We start from the raw sequence: 20,934 nt of genomic DNA on the forward strand, positions 1-20,934 counted from the left end.
CACCTCAGTTTCCTAATCTATAAATATAAAAGGTTACTCTTGATTATCACCTCTGGCCATACTTTGATGATGCTAGGACAGTGCTTAAGATTATGAAGGCCTGGGTCTCCCTCAGGCTGGGACTCTTACTCAGAGCAACTTTCTGGGGAGGAAATCTCCACAAATCATATGTTTAGGGCTAGAAGGGACTTTAAAGTCCCTAAAGACTCTAAAGTCCCTCTTAGCCCCAAATCTGTGATCCCATGATCCTTCTAGGCCAGAACATTGGGGTGAATCAAAGTTTAATAGAGACAAGTGTAAAGCATTACAGTTGGGTTAAAAACAATCAGTATTTCCAGTACAAGATGGGGGAAGAGTGGCTAGACAGCTATTTATGTGAAAACGATCTGGAGGTCTTAGTCAGCTATAAGGTCACTTATGTATGATATAACAACAAGAAAGTTATTATCTTAGGTTGCATTAGTGTCCAAAATAGGAATAGCATTAGAACTGTTGTACTCTTCCCCAGTCAGGGAAAATGTGGAATATTGGCTTCAGTCTTTGTACCGTATTTTAGGAAGGGTATTGAGAAGCTGGATAACATCAAAAGGAGGGAGACCTTCATCAGGAGAGTCAAGATCAGGGGTGGGGATCCTGTGGTCCTTTAAGTCCTCAAGTGCCACCCTTGATTCAGTCAAAGGGTAGCACTTGAGGACCTAGAGGGCCACTTGTGGCCTCCAGGCCACAGGATCCCCACCCCTGGTCAAGATCATGTTACATGAGCAGCATGCGAAGGTAATGGAGGTGTTTATCTTGGAAAAAAGAAAACTCAAGTGAAGCATCATGGCTATTACCAAGTAGTTCCCATCTCAAGGGGAAAGGATTAGCTTTATCCTGTTTGGCCCCAGAGGGTGCAAGAAGCAGTAGAAATTGAAAAGTCAGCTTTAGTTTCAATGTAAGTAAAAACTTCCTGACAACAAAGGCTATACATAATAAATTGCCTTGGGAGGGATTAGGTAGCCCTGGCTATGAGAGATATTCAACCAGAGTCTGGGTAAACACTTGAGTGATGTCACAGGGAGCATGCTAGATCAGATGTGTTTGGAGGACAGGGGGAGCAAGGCTTTGGATAAGATCCAATTCAACCCAATCCTGCCGGTTACCCCAGGACGTTGGACAGTTCAGTCCTTTCTTTTCCTTTCTGCTACACCCCTGTCCACAAGATCACTCCAATCAAAGCATGTAGTGGAAAGACCTTTGCATTAGGAGTCATGAAAGGCCCCTGAGCTGGACTCTCTCTTCTGCCCGTAAGTTGCTATTTGACCTAAGGTAAGTCAGTTTTCCAATCCGATCCAATTTCCTCATTAACAAAAGAAAAGGTTGATCTTTCAGGGGTGGGGAACCTCAAGGCCACATGTGGCTCTCTAGGTCCTCAATTGTGGCCCTTTGACTGAATCCAAACATTATAGAATAAATCCCCTTAATAAAAAGATTTGTTTTGTAAAACTTGGACTCAGTCAAAAGGCCACCCCCAAGGACTTAGAGGGCCACACGTGGCCTTGAGGCTGCAGATTCCCCACCCCTGAAGATGATCTCCAAGGGCTCCATGGATTTGGCTTCAATGTCTCTGACTGGCAGGTAGAATTGATAGGGGTGATTTTGTAGGCCCTTTGTCCACCTCTGGAAAAATATCCTGCATCGTGGTCACCATGATCAGTCTGCATTAAAATTCCACCAGTAGAAACTTATTCCATCAGGTTAAGACACTACCTCATTAAAATACAAATATCCCTGGAATGGGTAGCCCATTAATTGTTTTCAGTTGTTCACTCTTTCATGTGACTGATTCCATTAGATGTTTCCCAAGAGTAATTTTTGATAGAATGATATTGGGGATGAAGAAGAGGCAGGGGAGGAGAAAGCTTGCAACACGGCAGTATTTTACTACTTCAAAAACCACTAAGCATCTACAACTGCAGGATCTCAAAAGGTACAAAACATTAAGAAACTCAAAGGTAATATCACAACCTTACGCTATATTGTAAAACATACACACAGAGCAAATGGGACAGGGGCACAGAGAAGAGAGTATGTGAGAACACGGGAAGGGGAGTCATGAGACTGGGAGGACATGGGTGCCAATTTCAGGGTTGATTCTGGAACCCCTCCAGAGCCAATCTGATCTTATCTCTAGATCAGACAGTGTGGCATACTGGAAATTCAAAAGGCAACAATTAGATTTTATCCAATGAACATGTATTAAGCACCTACTGTATACACAGCATTATGCCAGGCACTGGAGATACAAAGACAAAACTGAAATAGTTTTTGTCATCAAGGACTTGTCATCATTCTTTGAAACTGATACAACCTCAATCCATCAATCAACAAACATTTATTAAGCACCCACTCTCTGATTTGGCTGGAAAGAACACTGGTCTTGGGGTCAGAACACTTAAGTTTGAATTTTGGCTTAAGTGTTTATTATGTGTGACTTTGAGAAAATCATTTTACCTCTTGATATCTCAGTTTCCTCAACTGTAAAATGAGAGAATTAGACCGGATGACCTTTGCAGGTCTAGATCTTAAGTCACTTAACCTCTCTGGGCTTCAGTTTCCCCATATATCGATTGAAGGTATTGGCAGAGACTAGAGGTTCTTAACCTGTGTGTGTGATGGACCCCTTTGATGAAGTTTATGAAATCCTCAGAATAAATTGTAATCGAATAACATTATATTTCAGAGGTTAGTGAAAATGAAGACACAATTTATTTTTCCTATCAAAGATCATGGACCCCCCCCCCCAAGCCTCGAAGATCTGTAATGACCCTAATAGCTCCGGCAGTCTATGTTCCAAGATCCCCTGGGGTCAGAGTCCTAGTGCCAAATTTGCGACCCTGGGTAAGTCATATCTAGCTCTAATATTCTACATCCCATGGGCCAAGGTGGTGGTGTCCAAAGTAGGAACATTCATAGCCTGACCCCAAGGATTCTGGTACCTGACTTCAAGGGGCTGGTAACCAACCAATCTGAGAGTAGGAAGATGGGTCATATCCCACCCTCCTTATGATTAGATTGTGAGCTCCCAGAGACCAGAGACTTTTTTGCCTCCTTTTGCATGCCCTAGCACTGAGCACAGGGCCTGACACACAGTAGGTGCTTAATAAATGTTTATTGACTGACTCATAGCTAATTATGTGGCTCGTCTTCAATATAACCACAGCTGCTCTTATCCTTCAGCACTCCTTCCCTTCTCTTTCCTCTGCTATGCACGCTTCCAATCTCTCCCTTTCTTTTATACACAGTGCTTTGCATAGTCTTCCTCCTTCAGACTGGAAGCCCCTTGAGAACAGGGACTGTCTTTGCCTCTGCTTTTATCTGCAATGCTTGACCAGTGCTTCACACAATAAATATGCCTTGACTGGTGAGCCTTGACTTGGCCTTACTTATAACCAGAAAAATCTGGTAATGTATGGAGTACCCACAATGTCTCACCTCTACAAAGCAGCCCGCTGAGTCCCCTCTTCACATCTCTTCTCTAGGGTCAAGTTGGTCATTACAGTGTCACAGAATCCAATTCCAATCCTTCTGTTCCGTTTTCATCACTGCGGCTATTGTGTGCATTTTTTGGTTTTCCTTTATGAATCAATGTAATATCTAGACAATTGTGGTCAACAAACATTTCAGTCTGTGATAATGCTCTGGGGCTTGTCCAATTGATGGAATGAGTTCTCCAGGATATTTGGAGATCTGTGTTTGCATTGTGGGGATCTGTCATCTGTCAGTCCTTGAAAGAGCTTTCTCTTCTAATTAATTTGAGCCACCAAGTCATGGCTTACTAACTAGTGTTGTTACTACTATTGTTTGGCAGTGTTAAATAGAATGTCAGGCTTGGAAAGAAGACTCAAATCCTGCTTCATACCTTGGCTCATCTGTGTGACCCTAGGTGAATCATTTCACCTCTCTCTGCTTCGGTTTCTCCATCTGTAAATAATAGCACCTACTTCCCAGGGTCGTTGTGAGGATCAAATGAAATAACATATATAACATGGGGAGATAACAGAGATAACATAGAAAGCACTCTGTAAATCTTAAAGCTGCTATTATTATCGTTATCATTACTGCTGTCACTGCCACTATTATTAGCACCTTAACGTTCCAGGTCTTCCTATCATATCTGAACACATACACGCCCCTATCTTGCCATCAATGGAGGCCCCCAACCATCCCACGTCTAGCCCTCACCATCCATCCTGCCCCGAGTCCCTTCCCTAATTTTCCCACCCAAACATCAGCTCAGACATTCTTAGCTCCAATGATAAATGTACGGAGAGTCAGGATTAGGGTAGGTGGACTGTCTGTTGGCAGCCGTCCTCATCTCTGGGAAGCCTGCTGTTTACACCATTACACTCCGAAGAAGGAATTTTCAGTCTTAATCCTTAAATAGAGGGAAAGGAATTCATGTTGGAGGAGTCATCAGAGCCCAGTGATACCTGGGAGGTGGGGAGCCAAGGGGAGGAAGGCTGCTTCCCAGCCTTCCTGGAGATGGACCATAGCTAAGAAGAGCCAGTCCTTCAGAGAAGCGTATGAATAGACCCTGGCTTATTCCAGACTTGACCACGGGGACAGTCAGTCAACAAGCATTTATTATGGGCTTCCAATGTGCCAGGTGCTGTGCTGTTAAGCCTTGAGGAACACACATTAAAAAAAGCCAAAAGCAGTCCTGGGGAGCCTTGGCAAAGAGGTAAGAGGTGATGACACCCCACCATGGAGAGGTACCTGAACATTCCTGGCTACATCCTAAGGGAAGTCAATTTCTCACCCCAAAATTCATAGTTCATAGGATTCTGCACTGAAAGGGGAATCTTTGAGATCACAGAGCTTGATTCCCAGTATGATGTGGTGGAAAGAATACAGGCTTTGGAGGTGGAGATCTTGGATTCAAATCCCCACTCTCTGTTACTTACTATTTTTGTGATCTTGGGCAGCTAGGTGGCTCAGTGGAACTAGTCAGGAAGTCCTGAGCTAGAATCCAGCCTTAGACACTTACCAGCTTCGTGACCCTGGATAAGTCCCTTAACCTGCTTGCCTCAGTTTCTGCATCTGCAAAATGGAAATAATAATAGAACCTACCTCCCAAGCTTGTTGTAAAGATCAAATGAGATAATCAATCAATCAATATTTGTTAAGGGCCTACTATGTGCCAGGCGTGGTACAAGACACTGGGGATGCAAAAGACAGTTTTTGTCCTGAAGGTTCTTCCTGGCACACATAGAAAGGCTTCTTTCCTTCTTTCTTGGGAAATACCTTTTATCTCTCTGGGTCTCAGTTTTCCCTGTGAAAGGAGGTGGTTGGACTTCCAGCTGTAATTCTATGATCCTTTATTTCTACATTTTATAGAAGAGAAATCAGATACTGAGAGATGAAGGACCTTGTCCAGCTAGTAAATAGCAGAGCCAGTGTTTGAACTTGCCACCTGTCTGGCCCTGGGCCAACCACTTCAGCTCATTGAGCCTTGGCTTCCTGATCTGTAAAATGGGGGTCAGTCTAGCTGGCCCCTGAGGGCCCTTCTGTCTCTAGATCTGAGATCCCATGTAGTGTGAACCCAAAGACCCTAGCATCCAACTGCACTCTTCCTTCTGAGCTGCGTGACCTTGGTCAAGTCACTCTCAGGCTCTCTTCTGGGCTCATCTGTAAAATGATAAACTGGGTAAAGCAGCTTCTAACATTCTGTGATTCTGTACACTTCATCAGGCCTAAATTGAGGACACTGGTGAGTTAGAAAGTATTTTTATGGCAGTCTAGGGGGAAGTAAAACCTTCATCAATCAATACTCTCCCTGGAGTAGGGGAAAGCCATTAGGAAAAATGGAAGGAGACTCAGCTGCCTTCTGGGAGGTCCGTGTTCTGGCATTGCTGGGGGCTTCTCTGTAAGCAGAGCAGGCAGCCAGCCATAGGTAGGTCCTCTAGGGCTTGGAAGGGTATTCAACAATTCTAGTCTAATCTGTCCATTTTACAGAAGGGAAAACTGAGACCTAGAAAGTTGAAATGACATTTCCTGGATTGGCAGAAGTGAGATTTGAACTTAAGTTCTCTAATGCAAAATTCACCACGCTATGGCCACATGGCTCCTCTTCTACTTTCCTTCATTATTTCTTTCAAATGGACCCTGGATTTCATTGGTATAGAGAACTCCCAGTAAGGAAACTCCCTCTACCAATGCAAGTCAATGACACCTTCTCTGCAGTATAATTAGAGACTTGCCCAGGTTCATACAACCAGTGTGTTTCAGAGACAGGACCTTGGTGACATCCTCGACTCTTTACACTCACCCCTCACAGCCAATCGGCTGCTAAGTAGCATCTTTTCTACCTTCGCAACTCGACACACTGATCCAGGACCTCATCAGCTCCTCCTTTCTCCCTCAAGACTTTCCCCTCTCTGGTTCATCCTCCACTCAGCTGCTAGTATGATTCTCCTAAAGATCAGCTCCAACCATTTCACTTCTCTCCCCAACAAACCCCAGTGGCTCCCTATCACCTCCCAGATCAAGTATAAAATCCTCTGTTTCACATTCAAAACCCTTTATCACCTGGACCCTTCCAATATTCCACCCATTACATCAACCTACCTCTCCATTTCCCCAACTCCTATTCCTTTAAAAATCTGAAAAATGCTTTCTTCCCAATCATCCAGTGAAGTAAGCAGAACAAGGATTACCATCTCCCTTTTATGGACAAAGAGGAAAGTCAAGTCCAGAGAAGGAGAATGATTTGTTCAAGGTAACATGGCTCTAAGTGCCAGACCAGCAAAACCCACTGGGTTTCCCTGTCCACCTGTTCCTGGCTTACTCCTCAAACAAGGCCAAAGCCTTTCTGTCCACAAGAGTACCCAGTGGGTAGAGGGGGCTGGATGTCCATCAGGGTCACTGGCCCACCTTCCGCCACAGAGACCCCTCCCATACTCCCCTTCCCCTTATCTCTCCAGCTCTAACTAGAATCCAACTTTCAGTTGTCTGTCAAGAAAGACCCAGCAGGGCCCCTGCTATGTTCCATGGACCCCCACTGTTTACTCCATGGGAACCACAAAGCATTTGCAAGATGTCAATGCTGGTGATATTTTCCCCCTCTAAGAGAGTAAAATGAAAAACGAGTAGATATCAAAAACACATATTACCCAGAAAAAATAGTTCCACTTGAAAAAAACCCTCCATTTTTACTCCACTATTTCCTCAATATTTAGGGGTGTCAGATCCCCCAGACTCCCATAAGCCAGAAGGTACGGAAAGCATCATAATATCATCAGATCATAACCTCTCAGATGGCAGTGCCCAGGGGTCTGGAGGGCATTGTGCATCATGGCAAGGAAGATGGTAAGTCTCAGAAGACCTTGGGTTGCAGCAGGGGGTCAGATGGGAAGGTCTGGAGAGGCTGCATCTCACTGGATGATGAGGAAATGAATAGGGAATAGGTATTTGTGTCCCTCACTATGTGTCAGGCACTTTACAGTTTTATCTCATCTAATCCTCATGACAACCCTGGGAGGTAAGTGCTGTTATTATTCCCATTTTAGAGGTGAGGAAACTGAGGCAGAGAGACACTAAAGGACTTGCCCAGGGTGTCTGAAGCTGGATTTGAACTTGGGTCTTTCTGATTCCAGGCTCAGCCTTCTATCCACTGTGTTAGGAGGAATTGTAGTTGGTGACTTTCCACTTAGAAACATGGGCTCCTTGGGGCAGGGACTGAGTTTTTCCTATTTATCCTGCATATAGCTTGTTTTGTTTATATTTGTTTGCATGTTGTCTCCTCCATTAGATTGTAAGCTCCTTGAGGGCAGGACTGTCTTTTGCCTCTTTTTGTAGTGCCTGGCATGTTTTGTTGTTGTTCGGGTCTCAAGCAGCCTGACTGTTCCACGGGGCAGGGAACCTGGGGGTGCCTAGCACACCACCGCTGGAACAGGAGAGTAGGCTTGAGGGTTGGAATAGAAGGGGAATCCTAGATTCCCTCCCCCCTCATGGTGGAAGGGGCGATTCAGTGTCCAGCCAGAAATGGGGAAGAGAAGGGTCCTGGGCAAGAAGGTTGGGAGAGAATCATAGAATGGGGCCACTGCTTCCCCAGGCCCTTCAGCCCTCCAGTGGTTTGGAGACAACAGCTGGAGTCAGGTACAGAAGGGGAACCCTCCCTCCCATCCCCTGCATTGTAAGGCTTCTGCTAGGCCACCACCCCCAAAGGGCTGGAAGGAACTTGAGAGACCACTGAGTCACAGGACTGTAAGCTGAGGGCTAAAACAGACTTCAGAACCTGGGGAGACAACCCACCCATTTTAGAGAAGAAGCTGAGGCCCACAGAGGGGACATGCCTTCTTCACATCCTTACTGTCAGATTCACGAGATAATATACGTATTTAAAATGTTTGCAAACCTCAGGGGATTATAGAAATGCAAGCTAGTGACAACATAATATGGTGGAAAGAGAATTGAGTCAGGACACCTGGGTTCTAGGTCTACCCCTGGATAACTTTGGAAAAACATAATAGCATCCACCTCACAAGATTGTTGTGAGGATCAAATGAAATTATGTTTGTAAAGTGCTTAACACAGTTCCTGGCACATAGCAGGCATTTAGTAAATGTTTACTGTACTGTATTGTCTGGTATATAGTAGGCACTTCAAAAATGTTTATTGTATTGTCCAGCATATAGTAGGTGCTATATAAATGCTTATTCCTTACCTTTCCCCCTCCCCCTCATGATATGTGAGTTCCAATATCCCATAGACTCATAGATTTAGAGTTAGAAGGGTCCTCAGAGGCCATCTAGCCCAAACCCCTCACTTTATAAATGAGGAAACTGAAGCTTAAGAAAGTGAGTGACTTGCATAAGGTCACACAGGCAGTAAATGACAGCCAGGATTCAAACCCAAGACTTCTGACTATACATTCAATGCTTCCCACTGCATTGTACACCTTTTTTTTCCTTGTTTATTGTCCATTCCCAGTACTGGTCCACAGTTTCCTTTTCTATAAGCCAGAGACCAGTCTCTTCTCTGCCCTCCTCCCAGGATTAGTCTGAGGGTCTCTGACATGACTGCTGTAACAGAACTTGGCGACCGAGGAGTACTGAGTACCCAAGTCCTGTCCATTTCTCCCTCCATACTTCTGATGTCCCTATCGCTGATTTCTCCATCTCTAATCCTTCCACTGCCCAGCTACCAAATTAATATTCCTAAACCACACATCTGACTATTCTATACTCTCTATGCTCTAGCCAAACTCAACTATCTGCAATTTCCATTTCTTGCCTCCATACCATTCCATTGGCTGCGCCCCCACCGCATATGGAATGCATTCCCCACTCACCTCTGTTTATCAGAATTCAAATCTTTCAAAGCTCAACTCAAAAACCCCTTCCTACAGGAAGCCAACCCTAACCCCGAAGATATTAGTTCCTTCTACAATCTAGAAATTATTTTATCTCTTTTGCATATATCTTGTACTTATTTTTAAGCATACATATTGCTTTCCCCCAGTAGAATATAAGGTATTTGAGGGCAAGGATTATTTAGTTTTGTCTTTGGATCCGAGCGTCTAACATGGTGCCTAGTATACAGTGGTTGCTCACTAAATGCTTATTTAATGAATGTTGAGTGATTAAAGGAATGAATGATTGAATGGCCCACTTCCACCTTCCAGTTCAGGCTCTCATCTCTTTTCTATTGGCCTACTGCAATCACCTCCCAAGTGGTGCCCCCGTCTCAAGACAATCTCTTCTCCAATCCATTCTTCACACAGCTGCCAAAAATGACCTTCAGACACACATCTGCCCCTGTCACTCCTCTGCCCCACCAATGCTAGTGCTTTCCCATTGCCTCTAGGATTGCATGCTAACTCCTCAGTCTGGCATTTAAAGTCCCTCAAAGGTAGCTCTCGCCTACTTTGGTAGCCATATTTCATAGGCCTCTCCTCCATGAACTTGACATTTCAGCTAAATGGGACTATTAGGTGTTCCTTAAGCTTGACACTCACATGGATTTTCCCTCATACTGGCAATGCACTCTCCCTTTATCTCCACATCTCAGAATTCCTATTTGTCTCCAAGGTCCAGCTCAGGCTGGGTATCACCTCCTCAGTGAAGTCTTCCCTGATTGCCTTAGTAATTTGTGCTCTCTCCTGACTCAATTTTCCTTGTATTTCACTTATTTCTGCATTGCCATAATTCCCTGTCTTTGTTAGAATGTAAGCTCCTCAAGGTCAGGGACTTTTGTATTGTAGCATTGAGCAGAGCAGTATTAAGGACCCCTGCTTATTAAATGTTTGCTGATTGATTAAAAGAGCCCTGTGTCTAGAGAGAGAGGCCCTGGGTTCATGTCCCCCTCTTATGATTCTGACCTGTGTGCCTTCGGGCAAATCATTTTCCCTTTCTTACTTTCTTCATCTGTTAAGATTAGGTGGCCATTGAGGGCCTTTCCATCAATAGATTTCTCATCCTATGATTTGTTTTTCCCCACAAACCATCCTTTGCCTCAGGCTTTAGTCTCTCAGCTTTCTCATCTCTAGGTGAACCCACCTCGATTGCAATGTCCGGCTTTACCAATCCACATGCATTGTGTTAGAATAATCGCCTATTTTGAATGGTGCCTTCCGCCAAAGAACAGAAACTTGCAACGATGAATTCTACACAAGTAAACCTAGCTTGGCTGAGAGCTGGGCTATTTCCTTCATGGTCTAGCAAAGCCCAAAGCTCCGTGACCGAGATGTCAAATCAGGAATTTTAACCCATGACAAAGCCTTAGGATTTTCAGATGTCTCACCATGAAAAACTATGGCTCCAGGCCCTGAACAGACTCACAGAATCCAGGAAACTCAGGGATGGAAGGGACCTCAGAGGTCACCAATTCCAGCCCTCTGCCAGAAGGAAGAATATGTGCTGCAAGTGAAGATGAAAATGTGTTTCCACTCTCTTATTAAAGTGATCAAGACAAGAGAGCAAGGTTTGGGGGAAAGTGGTGGGATCCAGGGGCAGAGTTACCTAGATCCCTATGTCTGAAGTTAAAAGGGATCAGAGTCTATGAGGACCAACCTTCCTTTTTATTCAGATGAGGAAACTGAGGCCCAGGGAGATGAAGTGACTTTCATTCATAGATCCACAGCTGGAAAGGGCTTCAAAGGCTATCCAATTCAACCCCCTCACTTTACAGATAAGGAAACTGAGCCCAGGGAAGTTAAGTGATTTTTCCCAAGGTCACTGAAGCATCAGAGGTGGGATTAGAAACCCAGGTCCTCAGACTCCAGAGATAGTGCTCTTTGTATCGGTCCATGCTACCTCTATCAAGAGATGTGGGTTTGAATCTCGCCTCCATTGCTTACTAGACGTGAGCTTGGGCTCATTACCTTTCATTTCTGACTATAGTTTGCTCATTTGTAAAATGGGGTTAGTTGCCCTCTCATGGGTTTGTTGGGAGGAAAACATCATGTAAGTTTTAAACCATGATAAAGATGAAGATAAGATGAAAATGAGGAAGACAAAGATGATGATGAAGATGAAACTTACAAAGGCAAAAAGGATGATGAAGATGAAAATGAAAATGATGGAGACAAAGATGGTGATAAAAATAAAGATGAAAATGATGAAGACAAAGATAATGAAGAAGAAGATGAAGATGATGATAATCATTGCTGTTTTTATTGTTGTTACACCCTACCCTCAGGAGGCTCTAATAGTTGGCAAGTTATAGGGTCAGCTAGGTGGTGCAGTGGATAGAGCACCAGCCCTGAAGTCAAAAGGACCTGAGTTCAAATCCGGCTTCAGAACAAACACTTGACACTTACTAGCTGTGTGACCTTGGGCAAGTCACTTAACCCTAATTGCCTAAAAAAAATAATTGGCAAGTTAGTTTTCTTATTGAGCTGAAATTAATCTCTCTGATACTAATTCTGCCTTCTGAGGCCAAGTAGACACATGGACTTGGAGAATTGGAAAAGATCTCCTTTGGTGGCCAAGTAGTCCAATATAGATTTGAAAGGAATCCTCACTCTAACATGCTTGATAAATGGTCCTCTATCCTCTTCTTGAAGCCTTCCAAGGTGAAAGAACCCAGTACCTGATAAGGCAGTCCATTCTACCTCTAAAAAGACCTAACTGTTAGGATGTTTGTCCTCCTATGTAATTTTCCCCCAAGGCTCCTGTTTCTTTTCAACCTGACATTAAGCAGAATAAATCAAATCCTTCCTCCATGTGACTGACCTTCAAATCCTTGAAGGTAACCCTAAGTCTTCTCTCCCCCAGGTTAAACATGCCCGTTTCATTCAATCCATCTTCATTTGGCACCACCTTGAGAACCTTTGCTTTCTAGCCTCATTGCCCTCCTCTGGACACCCTCCCACTTATCAATGCCCTTCCCAAATTATGGTGCCCAGAATTTAATACAAAACCAAGCATATGTGGCCTGGCTAAGGCAGGGCTATTGCCCTTCTCATCCAGGAAGCTCCCCCTCTCTTAATGAAGCTTATGAAGCTTTCCTGGCTGCCATACTACAAAGCAGAATCAATCACTCCATCAGTCAATTCACACACATATATTAAGCTCTTACTATGTGGGAGGCACCAGGGCTATGAAGACACCAATGTTGTCTCATATATAGAAAAAAGTTAATTCTCGAAGTTGGAAGAGACCTGGGTGACCAACCTGGTCCAACCAATCTAGTCCAACTTAACAACCATTGTCTTACAACAACCCCAGTCACTCAGTCAGTCAGCCAACAGATATTTGTTATCCCTAATCAGTGATCATTCTGTCTGTGCCTGGGGACCTCCAGTGGCTGGGTATGCACCATCTTCCTAGGCAGCCTGCTCCACTTTGGGACAACTCTCCATGATGCAAAGTTTTTCTTTATATCAGACAAAATTTCACTGCCTATAATTTCCTCCCATGGTGACCATTCCACCCTCTGGGTTCAAGTAGAACAAGGCGTATCCATCTGACATATAATATTCATGCAAATGTCTGAAGGCAGCTATGCCTCTCCACCCCCATTTTCTCCCTTCAGGTCTAAATAGAGGTCAGGGGAAAGAGCCGTGGAGTTGGGTTTGGATCCCAGCTCTTCTGCTTTCTAGCTGGTTGACCTTAGGCAATGGGAACATACAGACTTGATGTCAGGAAAAACTTTCCCTAATTTGAACCCTCTAAAAATGACCTTGGCTTCCATTAGCTCCACTCTGCTGGAGGTAGATTGTCCTCAAACTTTGGGGGCTACCTCAGGAAGAGGGGAGCTCTCCCTCCTTAGGGGTCTTCAAGCAAAGGCTAGGGGGCCACTTATGGGGCATGCGATGGTTAGAATTCTGTTAGGTACCATTGGTTTTTAATGGTTACTGAAGCCCCTTCCACTTCTCCCATTCTCCAATTCATCCCCCCTTTCATCTCCAGGTCTCAGTTTCCCTGTCAATAAAATGAGGAGTTAAATCACACTTCCAGAAAGCCAATGATGAAACAAGCCGTCTACCTCCTGACAGAGGATGGTGATGGATACACAGGGCAGAGGGAGCTATACATTCTTTGAACGTGGCCAAGAATTTATTTTGCTTGATTAAGCATATTTGCTACGTGGATTTTGTTTTTCTTTCTTTTCCAGGGGGTGGGGGGAGGTAGGGAATGAGAGGGAAAGAAAATAGATTTTTGTTCATTGAAAAAACTTTTGTGGTTGTTGTTTCTAATTTGTGGGAATTATGGGAAATAACGGCCTCTAAGGGCCTTATTTCTAGTTTGAAATCTCTGCTCGTCTATTTAATCCAACCCAGTCATTTTACAAATGAGGCGAGTAAAGCGTAGATAGAGAATGGCCTGGCTGAGCTCACCCATAGAAGGAGCAGCATTTGAGCCTAGAGTCTCTGACTCCAGATCTGCACTGTCACACTCACCCCACTCACAGAGGAAAAATAACTCACCTCCAGCACAGTGGGCTCAGCCCCAGCCTGGAGTGGAGCTAATGAAGCCAAGTTCATTTTTTTTTCATCAAATTAGGAGAGGCCTGACGGTCCTCTGCTCATGCCTTAATTGGAGCCGGCTTCTCATTCCCCCTTTACTCCCCCCAGGGCAAGGCTGTGCCTGAGGGGCAGCCAGTGGGGCTGGCTGGGCCCCACCACCTGGGTCCCCACCACCAAGCCGCCCCACTGCAGGCAATTAGGCCAAGGCCAAGAGCAGGCTCTGTCTGGGCCCCATGGGGCTCTCTAATCTGACCCAGTCATAGGCAGCTGGGGTCTCTGGCGGTGATTAAGGAGCCTCCCTCTGGGGACTGGAGGAGCTGATGGCAGGTGGGGGTCCCCAGGATCCGTTAGCTCAGACATCCCTGGGGAGGGCAAAGCCAGGCCACAAGGAGGGCACTCCAGTAAGGGGGGGTGAGGAAGGCTGGTGGATGGAAAGTTAACTGTGGTTAGGGATCTGTGGGCAGGGGAAATAGGATTCAGTGCCCTCCTCCTTTTTTGATTGGTGTGGAGGAGGGGGAGAAAGCAAGGGGTGAGCTTGGTATCCATGGTAGCCAGAGGAAAGGAAATAGGGACCCCCTTGCCCTCACAACAGCCCCCTTTTGACACTCTGAAGGACCATCAGCTGACCCCTGGCCAAGCTGAACTCCCAGGAGAGAAAGGTTTTTCCTCCTCTGCTTTCAATTGGAAACCTTCATCTTTCCCCATGTAAATGAATGTCTTTTAGCCTTCTTTGAAAATTCCTTTATTTTCTGGGGTTTTCAAGGTTCTGGTATGCCCATCCCCCCACCCTTCTTATTTCTCTCCCCTTCTCTCTCTCTCTCTCTGTCTCTCCTCCCCCATCTCCCTCCGTCCCTCTCTGCCTGTGTCTACCTCTCTGTCAGTCTCTCTCCTTCTCTCTCCCCCTCCTTCCCCACCCGTTCAAGAAGAATAAAGAGGGGAGGGGGGAAGAGGGGGGAAGAGGGAGGAGGAAAAAATGGAAGCAGCCGGATTCCCATCTGGGAGTCATCAAGCCTGACTTTGGAGGGACCCGAAACACTGAGACTTTCTCTCTCTCTCTCTCTCTCTCTCTCTCTCTCTCTCTCTCTCTCTCACTCTCTCTCGCTCTCTCTCGCTCTTTCCCAACCAACCAGCCCAACATCAATGCATTCCTCAGCTGGAGTTTTTAACCCAAACTGATTGTGTAACAACTTAATAACACACTCCCCAAGCTGTCTGCACTGGGCAAACCTGCAAGTCTCATACAAGGAGAAAAATGGGAAATCTTCAGCCCAGCTCAGGGAAATGGAAGATGGGGGCCCTGCTTCGCTCTGGAGTTGGGTCCTAGGAGTGTCTGGGGTTGTCCATGAAAACCCATGAATCCACAAGGACAAGAAAATTTAGAGTCTGAAGGCAGGATTCATCTGGTCCAGCCTGCCTTGTTTTACAGAGAGGGAAACTGAGGCCCAGAGAGAGGATGGGATTTGCTCAAGCTCACCCAATTAGGATCAGAGCCAACACATGAACCAGAGTCTGAAGGATACAGTGGAGAAAGCATTAGGTATGGAGTCCAAGGATCTGAGTTCAAATCTTGCCTCTGATATTGACTACTTGTTCACCTCCTCAAGACCTGTGTTTACTCAATTATAAAATGAGGGAGTTGGGTGCTGAGGCTCCTTCCCACTTTAGATCTGCTGCTGAAAGCCTCCAAATTGGGGGTGGGGGGAAGGGGAGAAGAGATACCCCTCTACCCGAAGTTCCTAACCTTGAGTCCTGTGTCCTTTTGGCAATCTGGTGAAACCTTCCCCAAATCATGTTTTTATTTGCATAAGATAAAACCAATTATTGTGATATAGAGTTATCAAAAAAAATTTTTAAGAACCACAGTGCTCTACCATGCTGTTTAATAAAGAAATGTTTATGACTAATGTGAAAATATGTTTAATAGGAATGTATATGTATAGCCTATATCAGATTGTGTGACATCTTAGAGAGGGAGGGGAGAAAAAGGGGGAGAAAAATTTTAAACTCAAAAGCTTATGGAAGTGATTGTTGATAAATCAAAATAAATTTATTTTTAAAAAAACTTAAAAAATAAAAAGTATATAAAGAAATGTTTATAGACTGACTACTGCTTTGGTGCAACCATGTTTACCTGAGAACATGTATGACTATGTGTACATCTATTTGAATATAAGCTTCATGAAAACAGGGACTGCTTTGGGTTTTGCCTTTGTATTCCCAGTACCTAACATCATGCCAAGCTTGCAGTGGGTACTTAATAAGTGCTTGCCAATTCAACATATACACTGCTTGTATGCCTAAGGTTGACCATGATAACCTCCTTCAAGCATTTCATAGAAAATAGATTTTAAGTTGGAAGAGACTTTCAAGGTCATCCAGTCACGTCCACCCAACTAAGGCCCAGGGACGAGTTAGGATTTGGACCCCTTGGCAGTCCAGTGAAACCTATCAACCTATTCTTAAAATAATGAGTTATGCAGCAAGTACTGGTGCTCCATATTCTCAATAACCCTGTGAAGTAGGCGCTGTTATTATCCCCATTCTACATGGAGAAACTGAGTCTGAACCAGATTATACAACTTGCCCAGGGTCATGAAGAAAGCTGGATTTGACTCTCAGCCCAGCGTTGCACCCATCTAGCTCCCTTGACCGTGGAAGTCAAGTACCACAGCCTCCTCATTTTTCAGATGCAGGAACTGAGCCTCACAATAAAGCGACTTGTTTAAAGTAAGAGACAATGATGGAATTCAAACCCTGGGCCCTATCACTCTAAATCCGGGATCTCTCCATGGCTCCTCCAGCCTTTGTGGTTATATGTGTCTATATATGCACATGTCTTCCTGTGCAGACATCTGTGCATCTGTGGACCAATGAATGTTCTGTGTGTGTGTGTGTGTGTGTGCCTCTTTGCATGTGCGTGTAGAACCACATGTCTGCAGATCCATAGCCCGGTTGCCTATCCAGGGCTGTGCATACATCTGTGAGCATCTAAATGCATGCACGTGTCTATTGGTATGCGTTTGTAGTCATGTGCTCCTATATAACCATGTGCGTGAAACATGTTCTAGGTGAACATATTTTATATTCCAGTAGAGTAGCACAGGCGAAGATCACCTTGGCATATTTTGGAGCAGTCCCTTTGTGCTTGGGGTTCCTGTAGAAGCCCCGGTGGGGTCAGAGCCTCCCTGACAGCACCCCCCAGGCCCTGCCACCGATGTCCCCCAAGCTCCACTCCCTCTGTGTGACATTGTTTTGGCCACAACAAATCCTCTGATGGCTGCTGGGTTCGAGTCTTTATCAGGCCCTGGCTCCCAAGCCCTCCCCTGCCCCTCACTGAGATCGGACATGATAACTGACTGGCCTGGTTGAGGTGGTGGGACTGGACGTGAGGCAGGAAAGACAAAAGTCATTTTTATAAATCTCAGTTTATTTGGTCAGGAAAGTAGAGGAAGACGCAGCTTGGGAACCTTTGTGCGAGCCCCCATGGATCATCCCATGCAAGATCCTGGATTTAGAACTCCACGCTGAAGCCAAGAGGAGTGGACTGAATGACCGGTCCAGGATCTCACAGCTAGGGAGTGTCTGAGGCAGGATTTGAACCCAGGCCTTCCTGATTCTCAGCTCCATCCTCTGCGAAGTGAGGGGTGAGACTGGTTATCATGTTCTAGAGAAGCCCTGTGATCTAGTAGAAAGAGCAATGCACTGGCTTCACCAGGGTCCTGGATTCAAATCTCCTCCTCTGACACTTACTGGGAGCTGAGCTAGAAAAGTCACCGAACTCCGGATTCTCAGTCTCCTTAACTATAAAACAGAAACAATGATTGCGTAGCTCTTCTCTTCCAGCTTATTGTGAGAATCAAGCAGCATCGTGCTATGGAGAGGAGTCACAAGTCGTTACACTCCTTGGGAATGCTAGCTCAGGCTGTTATTTTTATTATTGATGTCCCTTCCTGCTTCAAAATTCCATCTTCTGTGCTCCATGGGCCCTTCCAGAATGGCTAGCCCTGAAATAAACACTTATTCTCAGGCCCCTCCCAGCTCTGACATTCTCTGTTCTAAGACCATTCCAGCTCTGACATTGCCTGTTCTAAGGCCCCTCCCAGCTCTGACATTCCTTGTTCTAAGGGCCCTCTTAGTTCTGACATCCCCTGTTCTAAGGCCCCTCCCAGCTTTGACATCCCCTATTCTAAAGCCCTCCCAGCTCTGACATCCCCTTTTCTAAGGCTCTCCCAACTCTGACATCCACTTTTCTAAGGGCCCTCTCAGCTCTGACATCCTCTGTTCTAAGACCCCTCCCCTCTCTGACATGGCCTGTTCTAACGCCACTCCCAGTCCTAGCATCCCCTGTTCTAAGGCCCCTCTCAGCTCTGGCATTCTCTCTTTGATGTTCTAAGAGCTCTCACACTCTATGCTGTACCATCTCTCAAGCCCAGGCCTGCTTTCCTGTCCAAATCTCCGATAAGAATCCTCAGGGGTAATGAGATTAAGGTCATGGGTCCGACACCCAGGTGGACAGGTTAATGGGCTTGGCTCTATCAACTGGTTGGAATGGATGCCAGATCACTCAAAGGATGCCCACCATTGGTCCATGGCAGAATGTCTGAGGCAATACGGCTGTTTTCCTATCTTCCATCACCATTACTGGGGAAAAACGTAACCCAACCCTGGCATTTTAAGACTAGCACTGTCTTCACTTTTAAGACGGAAACCTGTCATTTGTAGAGAGCTCGTTACCTTGTGAAGCATGTTCAGATTTATTTGGTGGTCACCCTATATTTTTATTTGTTCAAACCTGTAATTTCATCCACAAAGGAGACTCTGGCTGAAGATGCTTCCTCCCTCAATTCAGATCACGACCGGATTGGAAGCTTTATATAGAGGGGGAGATTCTCAACCTTTCTTGTATTCTGGACCCTTTGTTGGTCCAGTGATGCCTTTGGACCACCCTCCCCCACCCTGGCTCAGCATAACGTTTTCAGATCACTGAAGGAAATGCTACATTTCGGTTAGAGGTTACTAAAAATGAAGAGGTAATTTTTCCCCATCTAAGTTCATGGACCCCCTGAACTCTGACCATGGTCCTATGGACTCAAGGTTAGGAATCTCAGTCTTGGAGAGATTCAGTGAGAGGTTAAAATTGACTTGCTCAGAATTGCACAGCTGGTATGTCAGAAATGTTTGGAATTTGAACCTAATTCTGAGAACTGTAATCAATCTGCTCCATCACGACCCCCTCTCATTTATAGTATCAATCTGTCATTATCATCATTATCACCATGATCACTGTTATCATTATCATTATTATCATCATCATCATCATCATCATCATCATTATTATTATTATTATTATTATTATTATTATTATTATTATTGTTGTTGTTGTTATTTACAGAGAAGGAGCTATGAGGAGAAACTGCCTCATTATGAAAGCTGCCCCAAGGTTGGAGGCTCTGGTTGGAGGGATTTGGGGTCCCTCCTCACTGGAAGCCTTCAAACAGAGGCAGCAGGACCCCTTTAGATCACAGGTCTAGAGCTGGGAGGGGACGTTCTTTGAGGTCATCTACCTGCCACTTCTAGACCACATGCCCCTTCCAACTCAGACAATCCCATCCCCAGCATAGGGAAATAACTTGCCCAAAGGTCTCACAGAGAATCCGTGGCAAAGCTGAGATCCACAGTATCCCAGGACGTTGCAGCCAAAAGGATCCTCAGAGAGCATCTCAGCCCCGCCATCCCCACCTGTCATTTGTCAGAAGAGGAAACAGAAGAGAACAGTGACTCAGCCAAGGTCACACAGCTCGGGAGACTCAAAGCCAGGTCTCTAGTCTCCCAGGCCAGGGCTCCATCTGTTCCATCAGAGACCCCTTGGTCATTTCCTTCCCAGCCTCTCTCTTTCTCTTCTCTCTTGGCTCTTGTCTCCTGAATGGTGGGGCTGGGTCGTTCAGCTCATCAATCAATTATTTGTTAGCCTGATCTAGTGTTGGGAGGGGGAAAAAAGCCGAGGGGGAGAGAGAGGAGAGAGACGGAGAGAGACAGAGACAGCGAGAGAGAGAGAGAGAGAGAGAGAGAGAAGAATTCTTTTTTTTTTAAGAAAAAAGACAAGAAGTTGGGGGGAGGGGAGGCAGGAGGAGGGAAGAAGGGGTCAGGTTCTCAGCTCTTGTCACAATCACTATACTGTGGTCCAGAAGGGCCCTTCAGTGCCGTGGGTGTCAGGCAGCAGGCCCGGCCTGGACAGGGGGGGCTCCAGAGCCTCGGGCGGGCTAATTGCTGGCACACGCTGCCTGCAAACATGAAACAGCCCTCTGACAGCCCGGTGATTTATTACTGCCCACTGGAAAACGGAGCTGGATCAATTGGCTATTACCTCACTTTGGAGGCCCTGTCACCGCCTCCGAGAGAGGGAGCGAGCCACTGCCGGGTGTTAAAAATAAAAGCCAGGGCCCCAGCTCCTCGCCTCCCCTCACCGCCCCCCAACCCCCAGGCCGGCCTCCACCTGCTCTGAGTCAGATAACACTAGAGCCGAGCTGGGCTGGCCTCTCTGTTTCCCTCTGTGGCCTTCTCCCACCCACCCCTCTCAGCCTCTCTGGGGATGATGCACCAGGGAAAAGATGCAGGATTGGGGGATCAATTAGGCATGCGTCATCAGTTCTCTGGATGTGACAAATCCAAGAGGGGGGCATGGGGGCAGGGAGACACTGCAGGATAGGGTGTGACTGGAGTCTGCTTTACCTGCTGCTCTGATGGGGCCTGCTTTAACTGCTGCTGTGATAGGAACCTGCTTTAACTGATGCTGTCTTAGGGGCCTGCTTTAACTGCTGCTGTGATAGGGACCTACTTTACCTGCTGCTGTCATAGGGGCCTGCTGTGATAGGAACCTGCTTTACCTGGTGCTGTGATAGGGACCTACTTTAACTGCTGCTGTGGTAGGGGCTTGCTTTAACTGCTGCTGTGAGAGGGGCCTGCTTTAACTGCTGCTGTGA

This window comes from Vombatus ursinus, unplaced genomic scaffold, assembly GCF_900497805.2.
Source record: "Vombatus ursinus unplaced genomic scaffold, bare-nosed wombat genome assembly UNPS02001287.1, whole genome shotgun sequence".
In the NCBI taxonomy this organism is placed as follows: domain Eukaryota; kingdom Metazoa; phylum Chordata; class Mammalia; order Diprotodontia; family Vombatidae; genus Vombatus; species Vombatus ursinus.